Genomic DNA, 16,044 nt, shown 5'->3' on the forward strand with positions numbered 1-16,044 from the left:
TAATCAAATCGGTTTTTAAAAATAATAACTTTTGCAGGTACGCGGGAAACAGGAATCAACACGTAGGGTACATCCCTTAGCGCATCTGGTTAATCTTTCAGCACATCTGGCTCTTTGTTTAGCGCATGGGACTCATTCCCCAGCGCGTGCAGACCATATTTTAGCGCATCATATTTCTAACAGTTTCCTGTAGGTCTCAGCGTGAGATAAAAATAGAATAGCGCATCAAGAGATCAACTTAGCGTGTCAGGTCTGTCCGATAGCGCATCCAGATTATATTGTAGTGCGTACAGTCTGTTTTGTTGCACTTCACAGATAGAGGAAAAAACTAAAATTGTAACTGAGCCTAAAAAATAGACTTGTTGAAGTCCACAAGAGCCTGTATTTTGCTAACTATTTTGGTTGGAATTTTGTAGGGTCTTAAACATTTTTCTTGCAGGGAGGAGTATAGTTTTACTTTTAGAGTTACAATAATTTAAGTTTTTACTAACTTAGTTAAGTTAGTTAAAATTTAAGGTCATTTAATTCTTATGGGGTAAAAATGAACTCACTTTTATTTTGGGCTTTAAAAGGAACCACAAAACAATTTATTTTTTTTGCTTTTCCAGGAGAGAAATTTTTTACATTGGGTTTTAAAAAGAACAAGTCAATTTTCAAAGTTTTGCAAACAAAATGGATTAAAAATAACTTCACCATCATTTGGTGTATAAAAGGATCCATTTTAGATTTTAGCAAAGTAAAGAATCACACCAAGTTTCAAAAGTCTTTTTCAACTAAAGAGGGAAGATCTTCCCCTTTCAGTTGATTTCTTTTGTTGACCAAGCATCACATTTATTTTGTTGACCAGGTTCCTTTTCAATAGATCAAAAAATCATTGCCTTGAAAAGTCAAAAAGACCAACATGTTTTCATGGAGCAACATCTCCATATAGTGTTAGCAAATCACTGCTTTGAAGGGCTAAAAAGAACAACTTGATTGCCTTGTCTCGAAAGTGGAAGGTATATGGTCTCCCCTTAACTGGGTGACCAATAAGCCAAATCACTCTTAAGCTTTATGTACTTCAAGCATTTACATCTTTTAGCAAGCTTGCCTTCCCGAGGGGTTGAAAAACTCTTAAAGCCATTCTTTGGCCAGTGTGAAGGGAATGACCTAAGTGGGAAACGACTTTGAAGCCAAGTGTTCCAACCCACTATAATCAAAAGTGGAAAGTGATAAAAGTCCTTTTCAACGGTTGCGCGTAGCTGTAGTCACATAAATCTGTCTAGTTTAATTAAATAAATATTTCTTATTTATTTGATTAAAAATCCACTAGCCATTAGTTAATTAAATTAATATTTAATTAATTCACTTTCAAACATTCTTCTATTAATTAAATAAATTATTCAATTTATTTTAATTAATTCATTATACCAAATTCACAAATCAATTAGATGAATAAATCATATTTATTTCATTTAATCCCCTTTTCCTCTTTTAAATAAATTAAATAAAACATTTATTTAAATCATAAATCCCCCCCACTTGCATTTTCCTACAAATACAACTTGCACACATTTATTGAAATAAATTAATTTTATTTTAAATAAAATCCCATTTTCCCTCACCCACCAAATCCACTTACACTCCTAAACCCCCTTCTAGATTCTTCTTAACCCTTCCTAATTAGCCTAATCCATCCCCTAATTATTATCACATTCCTAAGCAACTTGGAGTCACTTCTCAAAGACTTCAAAATCTTTGAAAAGCATTTAATGCTTTGTGTGTCCAACAAACTAACCCCTAAAGTCTTCCAAAACCACTAATGGCTCTTACATGACCATTAATGACTCTTACATAACCATTTATGGTTATTTCAACTTGCACTCGTGTGTCTCCTCAAGCATTTATTGCTTTGACCATGGTTATCCCTTTTGTCTTTGCATAAGAGTTTATACATTGGATAAAAGCTTTATTCTTTGAATAAAGATTTTATTCATTCAACCTAACCTTGACCTTAACCCCCAAGTTAACTCTCAGGTCATGTCAAGCATTTAATGCTTATTCCCTCTCCTCTCAACCTATCTCATATGGACACTTGTCATCCTGAGATTGGGTTGAAAGCTCTCACATAGATTGAATATCATTCAATCCTGACCCTTGTTGAGATTACTCAATCTCAACCATCCGTTGCTCCATTTTTCCTATAAATAGAGCTCATTTCTTCATAATCCAGATCTTGAAAACTTGTATGCATCTAAGTTATAGAGAATTTTAGAGAGCATTTAACATAAATCACTAATATCTTGTCATTTTGGTCTAACATAAACCATTTTAGCTTCATAGCATCTAGTATTAGCTTTTATTCACATTTAGAGTAAATATTTCATTCTCAAACCTCCATAAGCATCCATAGTACAAAAAGTTGTTGAGAGCTACACTAGTTTGGAAATTGGAGAGGAGAGGAACAAAGGAGAAGGAGCTAAGAGCATGTTAGGAGGCAGTTGGAGATGTCTCATTATATTTATTTTCCTAGTTAAATATTCTCTCATGTTTTTGGTATCTTTTTTGATATGCCTGTTTAGGATAATCTTTTATTGCTAACACTAACATTTGTTTTTTGTGCTCTTGTGTGTGTTGCCATCAAACAGATTTTCTAATCCTTTTCCTAGAGAATCAGCAGCAATTAGCCTTCCCCCAGTATCCTTGAGATACATAAAGCCTTTGTTCTAAAGGTTGGGAAGTCTCCTGAGGGAGTTTATCACTGACAGTCGAACAAGAAGCTTGATTATGAACCTTAGCATAGAAAGCCAAGTCAGTAACAAGACATTTGTAATATCATAGTACAAGTGTGGGAAAGAATCCGCCCCCAAGATCGCTCACCATATATCTCCCAAGATAACTACTCAATTGTGAAGCAATTCACTTTGGGTTAATTTCTGGCAAAAGACAAAAAAATGGGCGCCCCCTAGGGGGTGACACGGCTATTTGAGTTGACGGAGTATCAAGACTAGTGGGCTATGATATTACTTATGACCCTTGAATAAAGAGTCTGATTTAAGTGCATGTTGTATCTAAACCTGTCAAAACTTAAGGATTTGAACACATCCTCGCAGAACATACACCTATTTGTTTAGATTAAGAAAAATGGTTGTCTTTTTGGTGTCGTGCTTTCATTTGTTACTTCAGAAAATCATCTATCAGCACTAGAAACTCAAGGGAAAAATTCCAAAATTGCAGAAAAACAACTAAGTCAATATATTTCAGGGCAGTTTAGCGTGTAAGAGCAACTTCTTAGCGTGTGAGAACCATCTTTTTAGCGCATCAAGTCTTAACAGTAGTGCTTCACCCAGATCTAAAAACCAACAATTGCAATTGGCGCATTTTGAAAATAGTTTAGCGCGTGGGAGCCAAACTATAGCGTGTAGGGTCTACCTGTTAGCGCACAGGCAACCCATATTAGCATGTGACCATTTAAACCAAGGCTGAAGCAAAGTTAAACCAGATTAACCAGTTAGTGTGTGGAAGCATCAACATAGCACATGGGGTCTTTTTGCTAGCGCTTTGAGAACTTTTTGTAGCGCATCGAGTCTATGTTTTAGCGCATAGCCAAAACCAGAAAAACAGGAGACAAAACAGAGGTCAATTTTGAAAATTTTGAGAACAATTTTGGAAACTTTCCTTCATCAGCCTGAACTTCATCAAATAGAAAAACCAAAAATAGAGTATAAAAAGCTATTTCTACAAGCAAATTTCCTTCAAGCAAGGTTGTCTCAAATCTCAAACTAGTCGCAAGATAAACATATCTATCATATCAAAATCAAGAACCATCATCACAAGTGGCAAACAGGTCCTTCAAATCAAACGGATTTCTATCTCAACACACACTTGTTTAAAACTCTAAGTTGTCAAATCGAGTTTCCATATCAGGAAAGCTCGTATTCCATATCATTTGACACACTTTGTCGTGAGGGGGCATCTAAACCTTCACTTTGATAAAGTAAAACTTGAGTTTCCAAAACAAGCTAAATTAAATTCAAAACAAATCAAAGGAAACCATTGATCGCTTGTGCATGACTAATCCTCATATTCTGAGAAGAAAGAATATTTATCATAACACTAAGTTGAAGAAACAACAACTGACTTCTTTGAAACTTGCCAAAAGAAATAAATTTTTATACATCAATCGTCAGCCCTTCAAATCCCATCGATCATTCCTTCATCATATACGATTATATCTTCAAAACAAAACAAACGAATTTGACAAGGAACCATTAAGGAGTAGAGCATTCTATCAGAAGTCCGCATTCAACCAGCAAATAAATCGCGGAGGAAATATCAATCCGGCATTTTTTCTGGATAAGTGCATCACTTACAACAAACCCCAATTCGAACCACCAACCCCTAAACAAAACATTGAAGGAGAGTTCATTCCTTTTGTCACAAAGAACTTCTACTAGATTCCCACTGTCACTCGCTCTCAGCGAAATAAACAAAGTGAAATGCAATGAAAATCTAGCATGAATCAGAGATTATCAAATCCTTTCGAGCATCCAAATCTAGAGGATGCCAAAATTTCTGAAGAACTCCTTCAAGAATGTCAAGAGAGCGCTTTGTTTCAAAAACTTGTGGAAAGACTCATGGAACATGACAAGGAAAAATATTTACTCGTGCTCACAAGCAAAGGAGTTAAACTTTCGGAGGACTTAGACACAGATATTCTTAGAACTGGATCTCAACATTACGAATATCAAGAAAGACAAAGAGAAGAAGAATCCTGTGATCCTGAACAAAACATACCTGAACAGAACTTAACTGAGCAAGGCATCCCTGAGCAAAACATCCCTGAACAAAACATACCATTTCAACCTAGAACTAATTCAAGGGAAGAATTCTTCCCTCGGAAAAATAATGCACTTTTGATTACTCTTACTCAACAAATGCAAATGTTACAAAGACAAATGCAAGACATGCAACAAGGGACAACAATACGGTATTCATTAAATGAAATTTGTCCTTATCCATTTGACAGAAGATTGAACATGGTACCTTTTCCTCCAAACTCTGATGTTCCCAAATTTGACAAATATGATGGGAAAAGTGATCCCCAAGATCATGTTCAAGAATTCTAAACAATGAGTCTTGAATTTGCCCATAATGATACCTATTTGATGAGGTTATTCCCAAGAAGCTTGGGAGGACAAACAATGGAATGGTTATCCAAAATCACACCTCCCGTCAGATCATTCGATGAACTAGTCAACAAATTCATAACTCAATATTCCTATAACATTCAACACGTTATCACCATGTTAGATATCTGTAACACCAAATAGAAGAACAATGAAATATTCATGGTATTCCTTCAATGTTGGCGACGTATGGTTTCAAGATATCCTCGAGATGTGCCTAAAAAGGAAAAGATGGAAATTTTCATCGATAACTTAAATAGTGAGATGAGTTACAGACTCAAAATCCAATGCATACCATCTTTTGCTAAATTGATTGAGAATGGCATCCAAGTAGAAGAAGCATGTGTCAAGAAAGGAACGTTGAAATTTTTCAAAGAAGGAACAAGTTCATCCAATTACAACTTGGACAAATCTAGATTCTGGACTAGAAACAAAAACAATGGAAATGAAGGAGGAAATGAGTCAAATGATCCAAAATATAAGCATCCCGTGCTCGCATTATCAGGTAATCCTCAAGCTACAAAGAATCCCAAAAGTGCTAACCCATGCCCTAACACCTATACACCGAATGCCAATCAAGATCAACTAAACACCAACAACACCATCAATACCCAAAACAATAACACCAATTGGGGACCTAATCCAAACTCACGTGGTAACACAAACAGCTTTCCAAAACGCATCTACACACCATTGGGGCAATCATTGGAGTCAGCATTCAAAGAACTTCTGGCAAACAAAATTATCTATTTACCCACAATCAACAACTATGAACCACAAATCAAACCACCCTGGTGGAATAACTCACACTTTTGTGATTTTCATCGCAACAAAGGTCATCAAACAAATGATTGCATGAGGCTGAAAAAAATTGTCTAGGACATGATCGATAGAGGTGATTTAACGGTCGATGGTCTCAAGACAAACAGTGACCATGAAGCTTTCAAGAATCCTCTTCAAAACTACAATGAAGATGGAGCTTCCACCTCAAACAATACACATGGAGCTCATATCAATCACATCTACAATAACACCATCAATCACATATCAGCTGAGGACAATCAAGTCAATGTTATCACAATCAAAGATAGATATGAACATGAATCCGTCAACGTAACAACCAAAGCTCAAAAATATGTCTTGAAGGGACATATGTCAACAACAAACACCATACCCAAAATTCAATATGATCTAGTCAGTCAACTGCACAAAACTCCTGCTCAAATATCTATACTTGAGTTGCTAAAACTTTCGCCAAAACACAAAGACATATTGGAACAAGTGTTACTAGAAACAAATGTACCTCAAGATCTTGATGCTGACAAATTCCAAACCATGGTGGCTCATATGACAGGGCCTCATAACCTCACTTTTTCTGAGCATGATAATATCTCATTGAGCCATCCACACAATACTCCACTCCATATTGAAGTCATGGTCTATAAACACCGAGTTAAACGAGTATTAATAGATGGAGGAGCTGGCCTTAATATTTGTACCTTAAAACTTATCTGCGCATTAGGCTTCTTTGAGGAGTTTATTGATCCATGCAAAAAGATCACTATAAAGGCATATGATGATGAAGAAAGATCATCTAAAGGAACAGTGGTGTTGCCAATTCAGGTAGGACCGATACAAAAGGATACTATGTGCCAGGTCTTAGACATAGACCTCACATACAATATCTTATTGGGTTGACCCTGGATACATGAAATGCAAGCAGTACCCTCCACTTATAACCAATGTGTTAAATTCCCCTACAATGGGCAGGAGATTTCTATATCAGCTGATCACAATCGATTTTAGCATTGTAATGCTATAGGGGTAGCCCAAGATAGCTTGGTTCCACATAATAGAGAGAAACAAAATTTCTCAGCATCTGATCTTCAACAAGAACAATCTACATCACTATCTATGGATTTCAAGCAGAAAATGAAAATCAAAGAAAAAGGCATGGGAGAATACTCTTTAGAACCCATGTGTTTAGCCAACTTGCCAACATCACCTAGATCTCATGGATTAACTACTCCATCAACACATCAAGCAAGTCAGCCCATCACCAAGTTTGATGGCACCTTTATCCAACTCGGCACTCTAGCACATGAATCCGAAGAAAAGGACATCCTTAGTTGGTTATACAAAGATGAGGAAGAAGACATAGCAACTACTGTGGAAGTAGCTATACCAACACACTTGTATGGAAAAGGCTACTTAATCATGCAGCAAATGGGATGCAATAGCAAAGGACCTATTAGTAAGTGTTAGGAAGGCATCACAGAACCATTGGATCCTCATTCACAATTCAGTATAGACAAAAAGGGATTGGGCTTTGAACACTCTCTACTACCAAAAAGGGGACCACACAAATACCAAAAACCTTAGTGGAAAGAAAAGAAGAAGTACAAGGAAGACTCCTTGCAGGAGGCACTATTTGAGTCAGCAGAGACAATACGTAAGGAACATGAATATCAAGAAAGGAAGCAACATCAAGAGCAGTACATCATTCAAAAGAAGGCAGCATCTATAGAAGTACATCATATTCAAGAACTAATATCCAGCAAGAAGGAGTCACCTCCTAATTATATTATTCCTCCTCGAGCAGAGATAGTATATGAACAAATGCAAAAAGTGGAAGCAGGATCTAATACAGAATTAGAGAAAAATATCAAACTTGTATCAATCATCGAAGACCTGTTCTCATCCTACAACATACCAGTTCACAACATTGATATAATCTAGGATGATACCTATGAGACTGATTCAATTGAATATGAATGGGGTAGTTGCTCTAACATTACTGAAGAAATTTGTGCAAAGGATAGTCATACATGCATCTCTCAAGAAGAATGCAGCATAGAATCTAGACTGCTTGAATCTGGTCCACAAAATATCTATGATGCCCAAGAAAATGAGCAACAACTTTATGAGCAAGCCTATAGAGATGATGATACCATCGAAGACCTCAACAAAATATTTAACTTCTTTAACACCCAGACCAATCACGATGAAACCTCCATCCTGACACTTACAACAGACGAACTTGATCCGCCTAACGACTCTCTACCACTTGTCTTTCTAGACCTCATAGACTGGGACAAACCTGAAACTCAAGATATACCAACTTTTCCAAATGATGAATCCATTATCCATTACTTATGTACCGTTAACCCAGAAACATACTCTACCAGTGAACAAAGTAACGATGTCTACAATCAAGGGAGTGCCAAGTCTCTCAGTCACAAATATGAGCAAAATAAAGGATCTACTACTGAAAACCAATCAATGGCAGCAATAGATCAGACAAAAGTAAAAATAAAGGACGCATCTGAGGGTGAAAACCTTTTTAAGGAACCTAAAGATGAGAGACTTGACACTCTTCCTGAGCATTATCATGAGTGATCACCCATATTGATTGAGCCCACTCAATCAATCAACATTGGTACTACAGATGTAGCCAAAACTATACACCTTGCTGAATCTCTGACAGAGGCAGAAAGATCAAAATTTATCAAATTTTTTGAAGAAAAGCAAATCAATTTTGCTTGGTCATATGCAGACATGCCCGGGATTGGTCCACAATTAATCATGCATCATTTATCCATTGCTCAAGGAGCTAAACCAGTCAAGCAAAGACTGAGAAAGATGAATCCACATGTAGCACTCATGGTGAAAGCTAAACTGAAGAAACTACTAGATGTCGGATTTATCCGACCCATCGACTATGTTGAATGGATCTCCAACATTGTACCATTCTCAAAACCAAATGGCAGTATCAGAATATCTACTGATTTTAGAGATGTCAACAAAGCCTGTCTAAAGGATGACTTTCCTTTTCCCAGTATCGACATAATTGTAAACCTCACAGCAAGCCATGCAATGCTATCACCAATGGACGGTTTTTCAAGCTATAATTAAATCAAGATCGCCCCAAAGGATCAAGATAGAACAACATTTACCTGTCCATGGGGAATGTACTATTGGAATGTCATGCCTTTTGGCTTAAAGAATGCAGGAGCAACTTATCAACGAGAAATGATGACAATCTTTCATAAAATGATGCATACCTTCATGGAAGACTATGTGTATGATTTACTAGCTAAATCCTTCACCAGAGCGAAACATTTGAGCACCCTAGAAAATATTTTTGATAGATTAGAGAACTTTCAAGTAAAGCTTAACCCTAAGAAATGTGTCTTTGGGGTTACATTAGGAAAGTTACTAGGCTACATAGTTTCAGCTAAAGGTATTCAAGTGGATCCAGCAAAGGTACAAGCCATTATGGAGATGCCACCACCAAAGAACATCAGCTAGCTTAGATCTCTACAAGGACGACTCCAATCAATCAGGCGATTCATCGCCCAATTAGCAGATAAAAGCCTCCAATTCAATCATTTGTTACATAAAAAATGTACCATTCAGATGGGAAGCCAAATGTGCAGAATCATTCTATCAAATCAAGCAATACCTGATGAACCCACCAGTTCTAGTACCACCAATAGTAGGGAAGCCACTCATTCTCTACATTTCAATAATAGACATATCACTAGGGGCATTGTTAGCACAAGAAGATCAACAAGGCAAGGAACGAGCCATATACTACATTAGCAGGATATTGAACGAATATGAACTCAACTATACATTCATTTAGAAAGCTTGTCTAACAGTAGTATTTGCTTCTCAAAAAATTTGGCACTACATGCTAGCTCACACAATAAAGTTGGTTGCAAAAATTGATCCTCTCAAATATTTACTTAGTAAAGCAGCGCTTATAGGCAGATTGGCTAAATTGGTCATGATTCTCAGTGAATTTGATATCAACTACACAGAGTGACGAGCTATCAAAGGACAAGAAATTGCAGATCAACTGGCAGAGGTACCACTACCTGGAAAACAATCAATTGAGATCGAATTTCCAGACAAGGATGTTCTTACTATCTCCACACAACAATGGCCCTTATATTGTGATGGATCATACACACAACATGGCTCAGGTGTTGGCATTCTATTCATCACTCCTGAAGGATACACTATACCAAGATCATATAGGCTTATGTTTCCATGCACAAATAATGTTGTTGAATATGAAGCACTGGTTATAGGCATCAAAATGGTCGTAGAATGGAGAATCACCAAACTCAAAGTCTATGGAGATTCGCAACTAGTCATCAATCAAATCAACAATGACTATCAAACAAAGGACAACAAGTTGCTACCATATAAGGGAATGGTGGATGATTTCAAGCAATATTATGTACACATCATATTCGAACAAATACCAAGGTTGGATAACAAAGCACTTGATGCAATGGCTACTATCGCTTCACTACTGCAAATCCGAGAGCAACAGAGTCGTTACTAGTTTTTGGTAGAGCAACTATTCTCCCCAGCCTATGACCACTCTAAATCCCATGTTATCTATGCCTTGACCGGTTCCAACTCTCCATTATATGGACCGATATATGACTATCTTAAGAACAACATCCTACCCATTGACCTATCCCGAATGCAAAAATGTAACTTTATCTGACAAGTCACCCATTATACTCTTACTGTTGATACTTTGTACCATCGAGGTCTAGATGATACTCTTCTTTGTTGCCTTGATTATAATGAATCCGACTCTGCTTTACATGAGCTTCACGAAGGTATCTGTGGCACACATTCAAGTGGTACAACTCTTGCTAAAAAGCTTCTAAGAATGGGATATTATTGGTCGACAATGGAAAAAGACTCTTACCATTTTGCCAAGAAGTGTCCTAAATGCCAAATCCATGGCAATCTTATACATGCACCAGCACAAGAACTATAGCCATTCACAACATCCTAGCCCTTTTGTCAGTGGGCACTAGACTTAGTTGGAAAAATTCATCCTTCATCTTCAAATGGACACAAGTTCATTATAACTGCAATGGAATACTTTACCAAATGGATTGAAGCAATCCCCATGACCACAGTAACTGGGAAAAAAATTGCCTCTTTTATCCTTAACTATCTAATCTGCAGATATGGTATTCCAAGTTCCATCATCACAGATAATGGATGACCTTTCAAAAATGAAGATGTACGAGAACTATGTGAAAATTTCAAAATCCAATATCATTTTTCTACACCTTACTACCCACAGGGGAATGGTCAGGCAGAAGCATCCAACAAAACAATATTAAAAATCCTAAAGAAAATAGTGAATGATGCAGGCAAAGATTGGCATATATAACTCAATCCAACACTTTGGGCATACAGAACTAGCATCCGCACACCTATAGGAGCTACACCATATTCATTGGTATATGAATCATAAGCAATCTTACCCTTGGAGGTAGAAATCCGATCTCTCAAAGTCTCTTTGAAAGGCTTAATCCCAGATGAAGAGTATTGAGTTAACCGACTACAAGAACTTGAACTTCTAGATGAACGACCCCAACGTGCCTACACTCATCTCAAAGCATATCAGCAATGCATGTGTAGGAGCTACAACCACAAGGTCATTCCCAAAAAAATTAAAATTGGAGACCTAGCACTCAAAGAAAATCCTAGAAATCAGCAATATCGGGAAAAGAAAGGGAAATTTGAACCTAACTGGTTAAGTCCCTATGTCATCATATCAGCTTATGGATTAGGCGCCTATCATCTAACAATTTCAGAAGGAGATGTACTTGATGAACCAACTAACAACATCCATCTGAAGAAATACTACACTTGAGTAGTCTAAATGCATGGAAAAGTCAAAAAATCAAAAAAATCAAAAAAAGCAAGAAAAAGCAAATAAAAAGGGACAATAAAAGCAACTAGTGAAAACTTGGCAATAGACGCTATTTGTGAGAGGACAGATCCTCTATCTATATCCATACTATTATATCCATAATCAAACACTATCCATCCAAGACATACTTAGCGTAGTCACTATCCTGGTCTATCCGCATATCCTTTCACCGCATCTCACAATGGTTTGGTAATCATTGTACATATCCACATCAAGATGTACACTTGGCTAGGGGCAGTAATCAAAACTTGCAGCACATTCATGCCGTCAAAACTAGTCGCAAACTCAGAACATCATATCCAACAAAACAACACAATCACAAAAACAAAACATTGATCGCTTAACAAGATTTACAAAACATGATGGATGATTTTTTGAAGTATCAAATGTTGCATCTTGCATAAAGTTTTGACTATGTTTGCACTTGAAATTTTTGAATTGTTGGATCCTCTATATTTTCTCCACAATACTTCAAAGCTAGAGAACATCGTGGGGACTCCAATATTTTCTTATTTTTTTGTCTGTGAGGCGATCATCTGTACTATGTAAATACTTGTCTCAAGACGTGATTCACATCACTGAAGACATGATTCCACTTTACGCATACAAATGGTTTAATCTTGTCAGTTTCTATGCAATCCGCACTCAGGTCGTCCTGGTTCAATTATACCTTGACGCTTGTGCTATCTTGCAAAATCAAAAATCATGTAAATTTTTCTTAGGTCATTATGGTTCAATTATACCATATGCTTGTATAAATTTTCAACATATCCCAAAATAAATCCATGCTCAAATGATGATACATACAAAGAAAGCAAACAACATGTGGCTATACAGGGATGACAAATGCAGAATGAGGATACTCAAAAACAATAAGTTGCATATCATATTACAAATAGTTGCATATCATTTTATAATTAGTTGCATATCAAATCAATTACGTTGCATATCATCTCATTTTCAAGCTATATCTCACATTAATATCATATCAGACATCACATTTTCAAGATATATCTCACAACATATCATATCATACATCTCATTTTGAAGATACATCTCACAACATCATGCATCCTCACATCATATTCATCAAATTTCACATCACTTACATCTAAGCATTGCATCATCATAGACAAATCAAAAGCATATAGAAAGCATCATCCATAGCATATCACATGAGGATCAAAGAAACTAGTGTCATATATATATATATATATATATATGTGTGTGTGTGTGTGTGTGTGTGTGTGTGTGTGTGTGTGTGTGTGTGTGTGTGTGTGTGTCTCAAAAAATGATCAATGTACAAAATATGTCATGTTTGTGCCAAATATAACAAAATGATCACAATACAATGGAGACAACGTCTCTCAAGTATGATTATCTCTTGAGGAAGATGGTCTCACTATAGATATCCCAGCACCTGGATCTCTAGGTGGATCATGTCTAGGAGGCTCTATCATGCCTCTGCTCTCCGTCCCCGACCCAGTCTCACAGGATCGCCTCGATCTCGACTCTGTAAAACTCTACACTCGATGCTCCCTAGGCCATGCATCCTCATAATGGCGTCGATAATACTTCACCTACTTGGCTCTCTAAGCCAGCTCTCTCAAGGTGTCTCTCATCAAACCACCTACTACTGCTCTCTACAAACTTGTCGCAAGCTCCTCCGCTCAACCCCGCTACTCTATCACTGTATCACGCCCTGTGGTCAGCTGAGTAATCTGACGTTGATGTGCCAACAACTATGTCTGCAAATGTTGCATTGACAACTGCAGTGATCTAATCTGTGCATCCTCCGCATACGTCAGAATCTGCATCTGTCGGGGTACCTGTGAAGGGGTACCCCCTTTTCCTCTACCTGTCCATGGTGATGGTGGAGGTAATACACCAGATCTCCTCCTCTAGGTTGGTCATCTGAAGTCATCATGCCCTCCCACTACCACTATCACCTCCTCAACCCTCTCCTCCCCTCCAGCTCTGATAGACAAACCTCCTCTCTCTCTATCCACCACCACCCGCCACCCTATCCTCTCACCCCATACCCCTCTGGAACCACCATCTCCACCTCTCTCTCCTCTCCTCCCCTGATCAAGTCTCCCTTGCACCAATCTCCCCCTCTCCTCTCGCTGACCTCGACCACCTCCTCTATCATCACCTCCTCCATCATCCCCCCCTCTGCCACCACCTCCATCCTCTATCTCCTAACCAGCCTCTCCTCACTGATCATCCTCATCGTCATCAAAAGAGGGAATCATCTCCGCTGAATCTGAAATCCGAGCCACTCCACGCACTGCGAAGAGTGCTGCAAACTTGTCTGTCATCTGTGCAACAAACTCGTCCGTCATCCCTGCATCCACTATCTCAGGGGCATAATCCCAAATCTGGCTAGCTAAATGAAATAACCCCTCCATTGTCACCGTTCTGTCAATCGTAGGTCCCCAATCTGGAATGTCTTGTCTCCATCGAACATAAAAGCATGCTCCCTGTGGAATCCCTTGCTATCGACCAGACTGCCTAGTGCAGGAGCACCTAGCTTCATTCTCAACTTCATTTTCATCTTAGGTTTGATTTTTGTTGTTTTAAGTTGGAAAGTTGTTTAGGATGTTTTTGAAGTTGTTCTAGGTTGTTTTGATGAGTTTTGAACTCATTATGGGATTTTGGTTTCTTGTTTTCATCTTTTTGCTCAAAGTTGCCAGTTTGGTGTTGCCTGGCAAAATGATGGAAAAATGAGTTTTTTTTGTGTTTTTTGTTTTGAAAAGGTTTTAGACATGTTTCTTGTTTGGTTTTTAGGTTTGAGAAGTATTTTTAGGTGATGATGAGTTTTGGAGGTCAATCTTGCATTTTCTAGGCACCAAAAGTTGTCATTTAGGCATCAAAATGTCAAAATTAAGTGCCCTTGGACATGTACCTATCCGTACAGGAGGTTAACCAACTTGCAGAGTTATTTAATCTCATGTTTTAACTATTGTAAGGGTTGATCATTTGAAGTAAAGAAGCATTTTGCAAATTTACACTAGTTTTGTTTGGTTTTCTCTAGTTTTTGGCTCCATGTGAACAGCAGTCCGTACACCAACTGTACTTGGCTGTACTATTCTTGCATTTTCTATTTCTAATATGTTTCCTTAAACTTTTCCCTTTGGTGGCATTTTATTTTATCAAGTTTTGAGTTTGTGGCAAAATTAGTTTGATTTGACAGTTTCACTGCCTTGTCTAAGAATTGGCAAGGATGCTTGACCAACTTGGCTTCTTGGAGTCCTAAAATGCTCATGGCTTCCCAAGAACCAGTTGGTCAACTTGTAGACTATTTAAATACATGTTTTGTTTTCAAGAATGCAGGTGTAAGGAGTTTGGTGGCCATTAAGCCCTAGGCAAGTGTGCCATTTGGCTAGGGTCTTGAAGAAATTTAATGCTTTGCTCTTCTATAGAAAGTGCATTTAAATGTTGAATAGACTTGCCTTGATGTTGAAGTTTGTATGCCAATGAAAAGAGGCTTTCTAAGCCATGAGGAGATTGTTTGCAAGTTTAGTTTGTGAAAATAATGTAAAAAATAGCGAGTCACTGTTTTAAAGGCAATTTTCTTTCATTAGCCTACTCTGAGCTTGTAAGGTTGTTGTACCTCCTTCTAATGGCTTGCAAAAAAGCACATAGAGTGTTATTTATTTCATCTATGAGTTTGAAGTTTCCAAGATCAATCAATGATCTTTGAGGCAAGAATTTTGAATGCCTATTCGCTGTCACAGTCAACTAGGACTGAGTTTTACATTTTCTTGAAGTTATATTTGTAATCTCCTTCTTCTAAATGGCAGGTATGAAGGTTAAAGAGCCATTGAAGACTGAGCCTTATTAAGGAGCACAAAAATAGACTTTTGTGAAAGTGTTCTAACAGTGAAAGTGCAGGTCATAGTGAACTACAAAAAAAAACAGTGAAAGACAAAAGGGCAGCAACAGTCAGTTTGACAATGAAATAAACCATTTTTTTTTGTAATTGACTAATGCTTGTATGCAGGGCTAACAAGATTCCTTTTTTTTCTAAATGATAGGCATGCTTACATGTTGAATGTAATTGGTTTTGTTTGCAAATGATGTGTTTGAAAGAGGCAAAATTGGAAAAGTTGT

This window comes from Cryptomeria japonica, chromosome 5 (genome assembly GCF_030272615.1).
Source record: "Cryptomeria japonica chromosome 5, Sugi_1.0, whole genome shotgun sequence".
In the NCBI taxonomy this organism is placed as follows: domain Eukaryota; kingdom Viridiplantae; phylum Streptophyta; class Pinopsida; order Cupressales; family Cupressaceae; genus Cryptomeria; species Cryptomeria japonica.